Below are 15121 nucleotides of genomic sequence, written 5' to 3' on the forward strand. Positions count from 1 at the left end.
GATGAATGATTACCAATTAAATTTCACGAGAAATTCTTCCACCGTGAAATTGAAAGCCATTTGTCGATTATGTATATGAATTTTCAGGCTGATTTTTTCGTATACGTTGGAATGCCACTTTTCCATTGACATGAATGCATCACAGGGATATAGAGGACCTCTGCCATCCGAAAGTCCTCGCTACATATGGAACCATATACGGTCCTTCAGAATATCCACAGCACTTGATCCGGAAAACGCGCAAACTTACGTGAGATTGCCTCCATTCCAGTCTGAAATATTAATTTCCGCTTCCAAACCAGGCATAGCGAGGTAATCATTGATTGAAATCGGGAACAGTTGCATTTTATCGGGGAACAATACCTAAGCATCGTCGTTTTATCGTCAGGATTTCCTCTCCGTAATCGAGTCAGTTTTTTTTTCAATTTTAGCCCGAATGCGGGTACTGCCGGTTGATCGAATCAGGCCAAAAAAAAGATTTTAATCAGCGTCGACAGTTTCCAGAAAAATACCGGAGGTGGTTGGGTTATTTCAAAGGGAAAATGAAACATTATGCGTTTGGACGACGAATAGAAATTGTTGGGAGTCACAAGAACAATCATTAAAATATCGCCAAAGCAGTCTATAGGGAGAATCAGGGAGGGTTTGAACCCCTTTTCACTCTGAGGCCACTTGAGTTGTATCTGTAAATGGTAGCAACCCATTTTTTGCGTGAAAATATCATGCCCAAGTAGGTAACGATAGATAATAGTAGAGTGATGGTGAGATTAACATTTTAGGTACAGCAATTTTTTTTACGAACCGAAAATTGGCTCATGTCTCCCTAACCCATGGGAGAGTTGAAAAGGGAGCCAAAGAGACTTGACCATAAGTTTGTTTATCAGGAAAAACATTGAAAGAAAACAATTTCCAATGACCAACGATTGTCTATGTCAAGATATGTCATAAGATGTACCAGCGTATGGAATACATATTTTCTACTTCAGAGTGACTCTCTCTTATTTCAGAGATGTTTTTCACTTTTTTGAACCGTTGTATATTTTTTTATATTTATTTCTATGGAGGATAAATTCAGATGCATATCACCCGCCGATATGAATATCAACAAGTGTTACGATCTGAATTGAACTAGACAATTTGCCATCGTCAAGGCCCCAAAGGGAGTACGCCCCATCGAAGAAAAGCAGATGCTGACCTTGGTTTCGGTCTCATATTTGACCTCATCAGAGCAACATAGCATTTTTCTCCGATGGTGAACGTTTGGAATTGATGGAACCTTATTCAATATTGGCACGCGCTACTGAGTACTATACATTTACCCAGAGCGCCACTCAATATGAAACGGTGTCCGATTCAATCCCCTCCAGATAGAAACCAAGACGAAGACAATAGCATATGTCCCATATTTTCTCTAATTCATTCTATTTTTATTTCTATTATTCAATTTTCTTTTTTTGAAGCAAACTATTCTCTAAGATCAGGGTGGGAAAGTTGGACCACTGATTATGTGTCCTGAACATAGTGGTCAAGTCTCCCGCACTCCTTTTCAATCTATTCAACAGATGTTTTCTTGAAACTTCTACAACTATTATTAAAAGGCTCATTTTTGTAATATTAATCAATGAAAACAATAAAACTAAATAACACCACGCACCTATTAAACTTTTCAGACAGTGTAACAAACAAAAATTATTCAATTTCTTACTTCCTAACAACAAAAACACGTTCAACCCTCCCACTCCCGAACTGTATTGATGGCGGCCAAAATGGAGCCGTCACTAGTTGTGCCTTGTTACGAGTATGTCGCAAGCTAGTCACCATACCGGTAGCGCGAAATTTGAATTGAAATATTTGAGGCGGTTCAAGTCTCCTACCTGAGCAAGTATACTCCCCCTTAGTTTGAACTTCTTTCTTGTGAAATGTGGGGATTAGAGCTATAGCGAAAATTGCTGCGCCTAAAGCTTATATTATATACAGTGTGGGGGAGAACCCACTGTCCATCCCCCACCAGGCAGCCAAGAATGTGGCAAAATCTTTTCAGTCTAGGTGACTTGTTCTCCAGCTAGATTGTTCATTTCCTGATACCCTCTTCTTTCTGGAGCTGATTCCGTTCCGCCTAGGAGAGCACAAGACGGGGGAGGAATCTCCCTTAATCATCCTATTCCTCCAATATTCAGAATTTCGATGATTTACTACGAACCACTTATAACGCTGAGCTCATTTCCTCCAACAAAGCGAGCCTCATTGCAATCCATCATTCCGTACATCAATTCATGTTTATCAATGAATCAAAATGGGTGGTTACTGCAAAATATCGAATTCCTATTATGACGTAATCCACTTTGCAACCTTGAATCTGAGTGTTAAATGAATTACCGCCAGATCCTGATAGTGAACAAATTGAACGGTTGCCCTGAAAATAAACTGATATCCGTGCAATATTTCGTAACTATAGCCTGTGGTTGCTTCCTGCTGATCTCACGCGATCTAGTCTGCTGGAAACCCAGCCGCGTTTACCAATTTGAATGAAAATTGGAGGAAGATGAAGGGCGTATCCTTCCATATATGTGGAAGTTTTCTTTCGAATGAGTTTTTGAAACTCTGAGCTGATTTTCGTGAAATTTGTTCAGGAACTCCGAGTTGGCCCAACCTGTGTATTTCGTTGACGGATATGGGAGTTCTTACTTGAGGCCAATTTGCTGCAGAAGTTTGGGGTGATTCATCTAAATCGATTTCAATATTTTGCCCGATATTTTCATTTTATAGGAGTCCTTACAGGATGGGAATCATGGAAAATATATCACATTTTTTCGAATATTATCACCTTAAACGATCGTTAATATTGATAGTACAATTTATTTGTGTCAATTAGTTTGGCGACAGCTACCTACTAGATGGTAATCAAACAACTTGTTTATTCTCATTCTATGCCCATCAGACAAAAGTAAATGACTTAACCTCCTCTTTAACTTTAAAGTAAAAGTGGCTCGGCCTTTGAGGCAAGCGAAACAGTGCCTCACCAACCAAATTTAGAGAATTACACCTATTTATTTCATCCATTTCATTATCACCCTTCTTCTTTTTCATCATTCGCATTCAGAAGCATTTCTAGCATAGTTTCTCTTAAACATACAACAAGCAGTATACTGCGAATCTTCACAAGGTGAATGTAAATTCTTTCTCTATTCATAATATTATATTATGTTATTCATCCTCAGGTTTAGGGTAGGAATATTTATTCACGAATAATTTGAAATATAAGTGTCCGTTATTCGGGAACTGGCGAACCTGTTATAGGAATATGCGGATCACAAATGAGTATAGCACCTAGTGGAAATTAAAGCCATAATAGTGTGAGCCATTTCATGAATATCATTAGGTCAAATATGACAGGAGGCAAATTGAACACCCAACACCACATCTCCTGTTCACCTTATTAGGTCCGTGTTTACATTTTAGGATTGGAGGACCAATTTAAGGGCTCTTGAACAATGATGAACTCTCGAATATGATGATCCCTGGTCCATGTACAGGCTGTTCAACGCTGACTGTACTTGAGTCATACATTAATATACTATTGTTAAGTTTACGACTTATGAATAGGTACTTAATGTATTTTTCGATCTCGAATAATCGTAAACTGCTTCGATAGTGATGGATCAAGAAGATCTTAATTTTAATATAACATGGAGAAGAGTCCCTATTATCCCCTGTGTGCCTATTGAACTACTTGAAATCAATTATGATCAATTAGAGTTCAAAATAATGAATGGTCCGACCTTTCAGCGATGCACTCGATTGGAAGTGAATGCCCACATTTTTATGGCTAAGGAAAAACATGCGAGATCGTGTTGCACGACTTGATTTAGAGGAAATTGTTCAAACGAAGAGCCTGGGTTCTTCCAGAAAGAAAATTCGTGATACATTAACTATTTATTTATTCGACATGTGGCTGCTGCATATTTTATGGGGGATACTTGAGGAAGATGAAAATAGATCGGAGATAATGAGATCTTTCAGTTTTGCATAGGTACTGAATTATTCTTATTCTGTATGGGTATGTACTAGAATCCAATTCATTTGAAGCGGTGTATTGAATTAATTCATTCATGAGATTTTGAAGGAACCCGGAAGATTCAATTCCAATTGATTCCATTAACGAAAGGCTCTTTTATTCCCAATGTTGGTTAATTATTTCTTTTAGGGAATGATTGGAATCAGGCAAGTAAATAAATTAAAACCCCTCCGGAAATTACTTGAATCAAGAGGAAATCTTTGTACCTATTCCTCTTTCAGAATTTTTCTATAGCTAATAGGAATTATTTAAACATAAATTTTTTTTTTCTATTTGTATGGGTGTTACTTCAAAGGAATAGATTAATGGAAAAATACGACCTTCATGTTAAATTTGCTCAGACTTTTATAGGCACCGTTTTTTGTTCCTTCATAATTTACTGGAATTTTTGAAACAGTTGGTTTCTTGTAATATCGTCTGATCTTAGAGGATTCTTTGATTATTCTTCGAGCCCTGAGAGAATATTCAACAAATTCTTTTTGTAGGGTTTCGAGATAATATTCTTCATTCTAATTTTACTGAATTACATACGGAAATTCGAAACTAATTCATGAAACATATTACCTATCTAATGTGAATGTACACGCATAATTGGAGTCCTTAATTGATGCTTGAACTCATTTCAGTTGTCGGTCTGTGAAGTTTTGAAAATTATTCAGATAGCTGTATTTGAGTTTTCAAGAATGGGATAATATTCAATTATGTATACAGGGTGAGTTTTTGACTCGTACAAAAATTATAACAGTAGATTCTTGAGGTCAAAAGAAACTCTTTTTTCCTATACCATTTTTTTCGATTCAGACCTGATAAAAGGATATAGCCATTTAAAGTTTTCATAATGAGCTGTGCAAGCTCTGGAAAAACAAAATTACCTTCAGAATAATCCTTTAAAAGGAGTTGCATGCGGTCAAAGTACCCAATTTTTCGTATGGTTTATTTTTGAATATCAAATTACTCGAAAACGGCGCATGATACGAGAAAATATGAGGAACACTTTTATTTTTCACAAAACGCTGAAATATTAATGAGATAGCGTCCAACATAGTTTCAAGAGTTGGGTTCTTTGAATTTTTTGTATTTTTATGGTACGTAATGGTCATAATGATCAAACTGGAAGACGTGGGTGATATCTTGTGATCTAGAAGGATTCATCTCACAAATGAAAAACTATATTCCGAAATTCATTTCATTCGATAAAAGCGTTTGTGAGATAAAACTAAAAATAACATTTTTTATGGTTTTTCACAGCCTGTATCTTTCAAACCGAGCTGATTCGTAAAAGTTGTAATGGAAAAAAGTGTTTCTTAACCTCAAGAATCTACTGTTAAAATATTTCTACGAGTCACAGACCTCTTCTGAGATGTTCTATATTACTTTTGTTTCGTTGATTATAGGTATGTTTCGATAAAATTTTCAATATGTTCAATAGAAAGTGCTTAACAAAAAAAATTATATAATAATTTTCATTCTGTAGATACCATCACTGAAAATCTTGAAAATTCAAAAAACGGTTTTGAATAATATTCAAAAGTGCAAGAATATGAAATAGACTGAATATAAAATGAGTTTCAACAGGAAACAAACCTCTCAGTTCGGAAAACTCCACTACTTATTCGCATTTCTTAAGGCTACAATGGGAATAAGTTTGTCTTACGCCAAATGGCTCCCGCAGGAGTAACCCCTAGTGTTACAACACCTAAGTTGAGTTCTGTATCTTATGAAGGGCGAGAAACAACGAGCACAAAAGGGAGACCGGAAATTCAGGAGCAAACAACATAAAACCAGAGATGGAAATTTTTCTCGCGTCGAATTTAATCTGGAATTCTCCCCATTCATTAATCCATGTTATTGACAGGAAGCCGTCCTCACGTAGTGGCATCTTCGTCGATTGCTAATGACCATACGCGGTAGGAGAACAGCAAAACGTCTTTACGTGACGAAGTTTCGGAATTTTCGCAAACGACAAACCCAGCGCCATCCTCATCAATAATTCCCATCCGTTTCTGGTAGGTACGCCATTAGAAAACAATTAGTTCTGCACTCACCTATTGCGGTGCACGCAACACTCGAAGATCAGGACCTATTTGCGCTTCTTTTTTCGAATAATGTTTGTGGCGAGCGACACCCGCACGAACTGTTGAATTAAACGTTTTCCCGGCACGTTGGTCGCGTTGGCCATGCGCCTGGAAATGACGAATGGGATGGGACCACCGGGAAACGTGGTTTTGGGAAAACTGCCGAAGTTCCGGTCCGAAGGGGGGAAGGAAGGATTCGGAGGGATTTCTCCGGGGGGAGTTGATAAGGTGCGACTGGATGCTGTTGGGATGACCCAAGGGTCTGTTCGGGTCCTCCGGGAAAACGTTCGGTGCCTACTGCGTGTAAACGTTTTTGGTTGGGGAGGGTGCGAAATTTTATCTACGCTGACGCCATCCAGTTTCTTCTTTGTCGCAAACATTGACACAGCGAGAATTGATTGGATAATCAAACTTTCTGAGCAGTTGAAGTTTCACCCAACACAAAATTTTCCGCATCTTCGTTCTATTCTGACAGGAGTTTCAGATAGAAACTTTCGATGAATTCGTATATACGAGAACACAAGTGATTTCATATTTGGATTGTTTGTGTTTTTCCCAACAAAATGTTGGAAAAATTCTAAATAAAATAATGTTCATTTTCAGAAGAGTTGATTTCACCCTTCATTTTATTTTTATCTTATCGTTATCAACAGATATATGGGATGTTTTTTAAAGAGGTTATTCCTTGTCGGATTATAATGATTATCATAAGCGAGTCTTTGACTCCTACAAATATTTCAAAAGTAGATTCTTGAGGACGAAAGAAACACTTTTTTCCCTTACCATTTCTTCCAAGTCAGCTCGGTTTGAAAGATGCAGAGGCTGCTAAAAAACCATAAAAAATTTTTATTTTTAGTTGTACCTATCTCCCAGACGGTCTTAAAAAATTAAATGAGTATCAGAATATAGATTTTCATTTATTTGATGAATCTTTTTCGAATACAAGATATCACCCACGTCTTCCAGTTTTCTCATTATGACCTTTACGTACCATAAAAATATCAAAAATTCAAAGAACCCAACTAGTTATTCTGAAGGTAATTTTGTTTTTTGAGGGGTGGTACAGCTCATCATGAAAACTTAATTTGGCCACATTTTTTTGTCAGGGTCGAATCGGAAAAAAATGGTATAGGAAAAAAGCGTTTCTTTTGACCTCAAGAATCTACTGTTAAAATATTCGTACGAGTCAGAGACTCACCCTGTATACGTACCTCTTGTGAGATATTCTATTCTTGCTTGTTTCGTTGAGTATATTGAAGGGGCAAGATATACTTTCATAAAATTTTCGATATGTTCAATAGAAGGTACTTAACAAAAAAAATATGTAATGTGTATAATAATTTCCATTTTATTCATCCTGTTGAAGAAGTCATTGACAAAATGCGAGTCTCTGCATCTGTATGTGATCTCTCGGATACAAATTATGTACAGGGTGGGCAAAATTCATTGTCTATGGGGGAATCTCGAGAACTATACCAGCTAGAAAAAAACTGATGACACATTTTTTCATGACTAATCCACATCTGAAAACAGAATCGACCTATCATTTTTAGATTGAGAAAATTGAGATTTTGACGATTCCGAAAAGTTCTTATAACTTTTTTGTCTTTGAAGTTATAGATCTGAAACTTGAACCTTCTAAGGCATTTTCATACGTAGAATATACTGACAAAAGATATTTTTGCAATTCAAAAATAACAAATTCAATAAAAGTTTGCATTGAAAAAAATGAAAGTTCACCTAATGATTCGAAATAAAAGAATATTTTGAGCTCATCAATGATTCTACGTAAAAAAATGCCTGGAGAAGGTTCAAAATTCTTATTTGTAACTTCAAAGACAAAAAAGTTATGAGAACTTTGCGGAATTGTCAAACTCAAAAACTAAGTATCGTAGGAGGCTGCGGTTTTCACCATTCTTTGTTTCTTCGAAGAGGAGCTCGGAAATGTGTCATCCGTTTTCTTCTAGATGCGATAGTTCTTGAGATCCTCTCAGTAGACAACAAATTTTGCCCATTTGTCAATGAAATTAATGATTTTTAAGGTTTTATATGCAAAACTTCGGGATACATTGACGAGCTCACAGCGAAAATTCAAATTACAGAATGGACAAAAAGAGACAAGTCATTAACAGACATAGAATGAAAAGACTTATCTTTTTATGAGAATGAAAGAATGATATCAAAGAATAAAAAAAATAAAAATTCTCTGCACCATTCGTAATTGTAAATGCATAAATAAAAGATTCAATTCCCATTCCACCGTTCAGTTCGGAAATGATAGCAAGGATGAAATTATAATTCTACCGGTCGATCAATTTTCCTCTTTGGCCTGTTTACTGATGGAAACACAGGACAGGAGGAGATTGAATTCATCAAATTTTCAATTATTGTTCATTGTCATCACTGTCGATCCATTGGAAAAATTTACAAACGTTTCCGATAGATTTTTTCGTTTAGCAGGAAGAGTTCAAGGTCTCCGATCGAATGATGGGATGTAGCAATATCTTCTATCCAATAATTAGCGTGGTATAAATAATAGTTCGGATGGTAGTTTAAGGAAGGCACAGTTGAGATGTTTGCGATGAATTTGATTTTAATCGTTCGTTCCACCTCTATGGTCCAAAAGTCTGGTTGTAGAATTAAATAACGAGTGATTAATTTGAATAATAATAATTATAGGACGAGAAGCATCGCAAATTGTCTCAATCTGGTGAAAAATTAGAATTTCTAATGAATTTCTGTTTGGATTGAATAATATCGATGTTTGATCTGTAATCTATTTCCGGAGGTATATGTTCGAGCAATGACAATATTTCTTGATCGTGATATTGCCTTTATGGCTCAGAATACTATCAGATTTGCTCTGCCTGCAATCAGATAAATTCTGCCACATTGTTCACAGTATTATTCCATAATATGAGTGCAGTAAGTTTCATTGTATAGCAACTTTATTCAATTATGCTATTGAACCAATTAAGAGATTGAAATGGAGTGAATTCTTGCCCAGATGAATAATATGTAATGTAACAAACTTAACCAGGCACGAATAGATGACACTGACGGAGAGAGACCATGTAGAAAGCTTGGCGGTTTTATTTCTTAACTGATTTATAGGTCAGGCGAATAGGGGCTACAATTTATATGTTTACGACTATATATCTTGCCACTTTATTCCACTCATTTCGTGGTTTTTTTGGAATGGATCCATATATTCATCGAATGAATGAGGTGGAGAATACTTCTACAGTTGTAGTTATATTTCAAGCTGAAACAGTTAAAATGAAAATTTAGATGTGAATACCTACATTCGAATTATAAAAAGTAGCATGGAAAACAGCCACTGTACAGATGTAACATTCTCTAGGAATGCTATCCTGTCAGAAGTTTCGCACAGGAAGTGAAGGAGTTTTCCTCTGACGAATATATGCTCTGCTCCTATAATCTATATCTGTTTCTGAACGTTAGCCGCATAAATCTACGAGAAACAAGAAACATTTCACTCTAAGCTTTGACAAGAAACTTTCCTGATTATAGTAATGCATCTTCTCAGTTCGTGTCTCCTTTAAGTTTAAATGGCACAATATATATCGTACAATTCACAAAGCCATAATCAGATTCATCTTTGGATCAACGGAATAATTTCCTAATAAGAACTCAAAGCATAGGATGCTTCTGAGCTTGATATTCTATGTTGATCGTGTTGTTGTATAAGTTGTATTGTGATAATTTTGTAATATGCAGTATGGGACTTGAATGAATGAATAATATAACAATGGATTAACCATAGAAGATCAATCACAATACAATCATTCGCCAAAATTTCAATCCTCCATTTAACGGGATATATTCAGCGTTGTATGGACTATTAAATTATAACTTCTTGCAGCTCTCTCTCACATGTAGCCCGATATTACAAAGGTATATTTTTCTAAAAGCGTGCGCGTTCAACCTTTTTCCCGCACGCATTCCAAGTTGCAAAGAGTCACTTTCCCAAAGGGGTTTTTTCCGCACGCAAATATTATAGAGTAAATTAAATTCTATCATGTTTCTATGGACAGAACCTCAACGATGAGAAACCCATAGTAACAACATGCAGAATTACGTCTGTCATTATATATGAATTAATCAAATGAGATATGATATGTTTCGTGAAATGGATACAAGCACTTGCAGAAAAAATATTGTTCCTAACTCTTGCGGAAAGTTTCGTGCCGGAAAGTGTCACTTTCCGCACTTGATAGGAAGATAACTAATATTTCTGACAGAAAATAGACTGATCTTTGTATTTATTCGGTCTGTTTCTTGTCACAACTTTTTTGGACGTGCCATATTGTCCAATGCTGGAACAAACTGAATTGCTCTGATGTTTCAACTACCTTCATACCTTGAACTAAATGCAGTGATTTCAATGAAATCACGGAAAGACTAGAAATCATCCATTTAAAACTCCTTTCATCGGGCAAACAGCCGAAAATCGTAACCATTCCATGAATATAAATATGAATATCAACCATAAATCTCCACATTTTTACGCACTCGCTGCATTTGAATGGTACCATCATGAAAATGCGTAATTTTTGTGGGCGTTTTGTGCGATTGATGACTGAAATACGTAATTTTGTAACCTGCGACGAGGTCGCCGAATGCGATAAGCCAAAATTTGAATTTCACTGCACAAATCCGGGTCATGGTTCGGTTCATTCCAATGAATTCAATTACAGTTCGAATGCAGGAGTCATGGGGCATACGAAATTATCGTCTTCTAATATGGGCTGCGACAGATGTTCCGAAATTTTGCAAGGATCTGGTTACGTCCTAACGCAGAGTAGGAAGTGTTCTTAATTGAATGAGGACTGCGGAAATTTTGTGGCTCAGGCCAAAATCACCTGCTGAGTAGTTTGAACTCTGCTTGAGTGTTATTTCGATTTGATTCCAAAGGAAGTAATTCATCATTACAACTTAATTTTCATGAGTCCCTGTGTGAGGGTTGATGCTGCAGGATCAAGAAAGTATTTTTCTCACAGGTGCATCTACACGAAAAGAGCTCATAATGAAAATCTTTTTTCAATCAGGTGCATGTTTTTAGCTTCATATTGTGTCTATAACAAATGAAAAGGAGAGAAACCAAAGAACATTGCACATATTTTAAACTCCTAGTAAAATTGATTTCGAAACTATTAATTTCTCACATCAGAATGATCAGTAGTTAATAGTTTGATGACGGAGTATTCCACTACTATCTTATGTTCTATGTTGACCCCCATCAGAGCTATTCTTACAACTGCGCCATCTACAGCTTTCCCCTCAAGCCAGTATATGAAAGGACTTCAAAGAGGTTAAGTCAGCATTCCTCCTATAATTTTTTCTTCCAAGACATTCCTTGCCCAGGCTTGAAATTATGAGGCTCTCTGTAACCAGGTCAACAGGAGTTTGCCTTCTTCTGTACAGAATCTTTACTCGTCAGTTTTTGATGAGCCTATTCTTGTTATATGCGACAATGTCCTGTGTGGAAGCCAGTGAAGAGACTTTACTTATTCTTACTCAGATCTTGCAGTTTCAAACTGCAAATTTTGAAGTTGAACCAGATATATGGAGATCAGTGATCCTCTGTCGAAATTTCCGAACGTATGCGGATAATATTTCATCGATGGAATGAAAGGACCAGCCTATTCCGAATTCCTTCAATTTGGTATGCCGAATTATGGCTTCGATGAATGTGGACGCATGTCAAATAAACCAATTATCGTTGGGTTCGTCCGTTTCAATGGGGACTTTTGTGTTTTGGAAGTGAACAATACCGAACGTATGATGGATGAAAATATAGGACGTATTATATGCTTTTATTGCTGTTCTTCAATGAACATCCTCGGGATCAAACGAGTCTACCAATTAGTGTTATCATGTATTATATAGAGAAGATAATGGGTTATTTTCAAGCTTACTTTTTGTATTTTAAAGGGAAGTCATGAATCTGCTGGATTTGGGTTCTGAATATATGTGTGAACTTGAGGTAGGAGAGTTGGTTGCACAGTTAGGTAACCCTTCGACTTGTTTTACGATTAATCGACTGAAATAATATAGGCTATAATTTGAATATTTTAAGTTTTGATGAATTATCGGCCCAAAAAGCAAACAGTAGCTTATAAAATTCTTCATATCGGCAAAATTGAAAATCGTAAGGTTTCAACTGAAATAGTTAATGCAGATCAAAATTTGGAATTAACTCCCTTCCAGATATTCAGAGGAATATATGAAACTATTAGCTGTATTAGAAAAGAGTGTGAACACAGATATGTTGTGACCTTCAATCTCCATTTCGGAAATTGAAATGATATTCAGTTCACCGAGTTTTTTCGCTCGATTCTATATCAACGTAAATTTTCAATACCCAACGTGAATCAAATTTATTGCCAAACTTCGCTATACAAAGAAATTCGCAGAAATCGTTAAATCGAAATTTTTATAAAAACCTCCGAACGACACGCAGTTAATTCCAAGTTTAAAAGTATCGAATAAAGTTCCATTCGTATAAGTAGCGAGATGGAGTTCTTGATGTATGCCATATCCCAGTATTAAAGCAAGACCTTTTGAAACTCCTAAATAACGCCACAGCTGACACTGAAGGAAAACGTGGCGTATAAGAACTCGCATTTTATTGAAAAATTCTCATAAATTCATCCCCCTCTGTGCCCATCCAAACAGATAGCAGCAAAGTTAATCTAACTTGACGACATCCAATATATGGCAAATTCTTTCTCCGCATTTTTTCGAGATTCTCCCAGAGAATAAATGAGCTGAATGGTCATTTGCGGACTGAAACAATGCTCTTGTACTCAGCAAATTGGAAGAAATGAGTAAAAAGTTGCGGGATATATCATTGGAATGAGTGTTTTTGTTTCAAGGTCTGGTGCCGATGAATAATGGGCACAGAGATGATAATGTTTGTGTTGTCGCTGATATCTTCTCCCCGAGAGCATCATCAATTCAAGTTTGTCTGATCTCATTCAAATCATTCTTATTTTTTTCGGTTCTGGTGCTTTTAGAGGGGAATTGAAAATTTCTTCATCCCATTTCAGGAGAAATCTGACCCGTTTGAAGTATTTGAATCCGCAGATGCTGAAACTGCCAGGAGAGAAAGTTTACGATGATGATTTCAACTATAATCACGAACGTTGGAGAATAGAAAATCGGAAGAGGTTCAATTCATTCCTACATAGATAAAGGGAGACCATAAATTTTCATTTCAGTTCGATGATTTCATTAGTATTTTACTGCAGAATTTAAATCTGTGAGAATTATCGTGGTCTGGTATTACAGTCAGACTTCCATTCTTGGCAATGGAGGCTGGTTAGTTCTCATTCGGTATCAGAATTACTTCAAATAGTTAATCATGAAGGAAATGCCTGTGACAATGCCAAAATTTACGCCTTCGAAAAGCATCACAGATTTCAATCTATCTGTTGAAATATAAGCATAGAAAAAGCACAGAGTATGAATTCATTAGAAAGAATTTAAAGGAATATACAGGACGAGCGTTTGAAAACGAAAAAGACGGAAAAATGGACTTGTTTTAAAATAATGTTCTGACACATCGATTTTTGATTCGTAGGGAACAACTTTCAAGATCAAATTCACAACAATATCTAGTGTTACAAAATCCAACCCCTAAATTTTAAAAAGAGAATATGGGGCAAGCTTTGCACCAGAGACTGCTATGCACAGAGTCTATGACTATGAACTGAATGAGTTCGGCCAATATTTCTGCATTCATGGATGAGTAGAGACATCTGTGAACCACAGCATGCTCTTCCACATAACTATCGATCGAAAATGCATAGCCAAAAAGAATGCAAATTGAAACTCTCCATTCAGATTGCTTCGAATAAATGAATTTACTGTTATTTTTAGGCGAGGTGAATGAAAATTGCTATTTTTAGATCGTAAGTCCTGATATGTTTCCATTCATAGTAATGAGGAAGGCAAATAATGTTCGAAAAAACATTATGAGAGTGTTAATGAGAAATGAACGTGATGTACGAGAATGTTTTGTTGGTATGACACACTCTAATAGAGCAGGAGTACACGGAATATTTATATATTCATTAGGGTATTGGTTGTATGGAAGATGGATTGTTTCCTCCAGGTCTGGTATTTGAAAGTGTTCGAATTGAAATTCTATTGATGATGACAACTGCATTCCAGCAATAAATGTGTGGTGTCAGATAGTAGATGCATAATTCAAGGTACTTGTTCATCATGTTCATCGTCCTTCAAACCTTTAAAAGCCCTCTCAAATCAAAATATCAAGCTCTCGCTATCTATGAACCAAATACCGAAGTATATTGGGGAAATAGATGTTTAAGTGATTCTTAACCAAATGAGGTCAGAATTCATCAAGAAGAGCAGAATGAATTGACAGATTTCTAGTTTTGGATTAAAAAAACTTTTGGTGTGAAGGAAATGTAAAAGATGGCACTTAGATATCCTTGATGAAGGATCCAGTCGTTGAAGTTTCATTGCCTCTACCATTGAGTATCCACTCAAAGGGTCTACTCCAAATACACATTTAGTTTTAGCGGAGAGTTTTTGCTGAACGTTTTTGAGAATCCATAACACCAGATTTTTCGAATCCTCTAGCTTGACAGAAATCTGTTCTACGAATTCAGGGGATCCATATCCCTTTTCATGGGGAAAGCAGGAATCTTCATTCTCCGGGATAAATCAATGTTTAGCTTCCGGAACTCGAAGATAGGGAACCCTAGTGACGCATTGGAAGCCGAAATGGGAAAATTGATTACTTCCAGCCTTCATTCACTGTCATTTCTCCACAAATATACTACGATGAATCTGCAAAGATATCGTACTTCGAGAAGAATCTTTTCAAACATTGATTCAGAAAAAATTAGGTCTCCTAATTTGGAGGAAATCCTTATTGAAATGGGGTGTTAATTCCTCATTGAATGGGAAATGC

At 36.3% G+C, this 15121-nt stretch overlaps 1 protein-coding gene across 1 annotated transcript in view; it reads right to left on the bottom strand.

Annotated features, from left to right (window-relative positions):
• LOC123306571 (lutropin-choriogonadotropic hormone receptor) overlaps positions 1 to 6291 on the bottom strand; it is a 35845-nt gene extending 29554 nt beyond the window's left edge. The window contains exon 1 of the mRNA XM_044888627.1: positions 6121 to 6291. The gene's annotated coding sequence lies outside the window, so the exon portion shown is untranslated. The remainder of the gene's footprint in view (positions 1 to 6120) is intronic.
• Between the last annotated feature and the right edge of the window lie 8830 nt (positions 6292 to 15121).

This window comes from Coccinella septempunctata, chromosome 2 (assembly GCF_907165205.1).
Source record: "Coccinella septempunctata chromosome 2, icCocSept1.1, whole genome shotgun sequence".
Taxonomy (NCBI): domain Eukaryota; kingdom Metazoa; phylum Arthropoda; class Insecta; order Coleoptera; family Coccinellidae; genus Coccinella; species Coccinella septempunctata.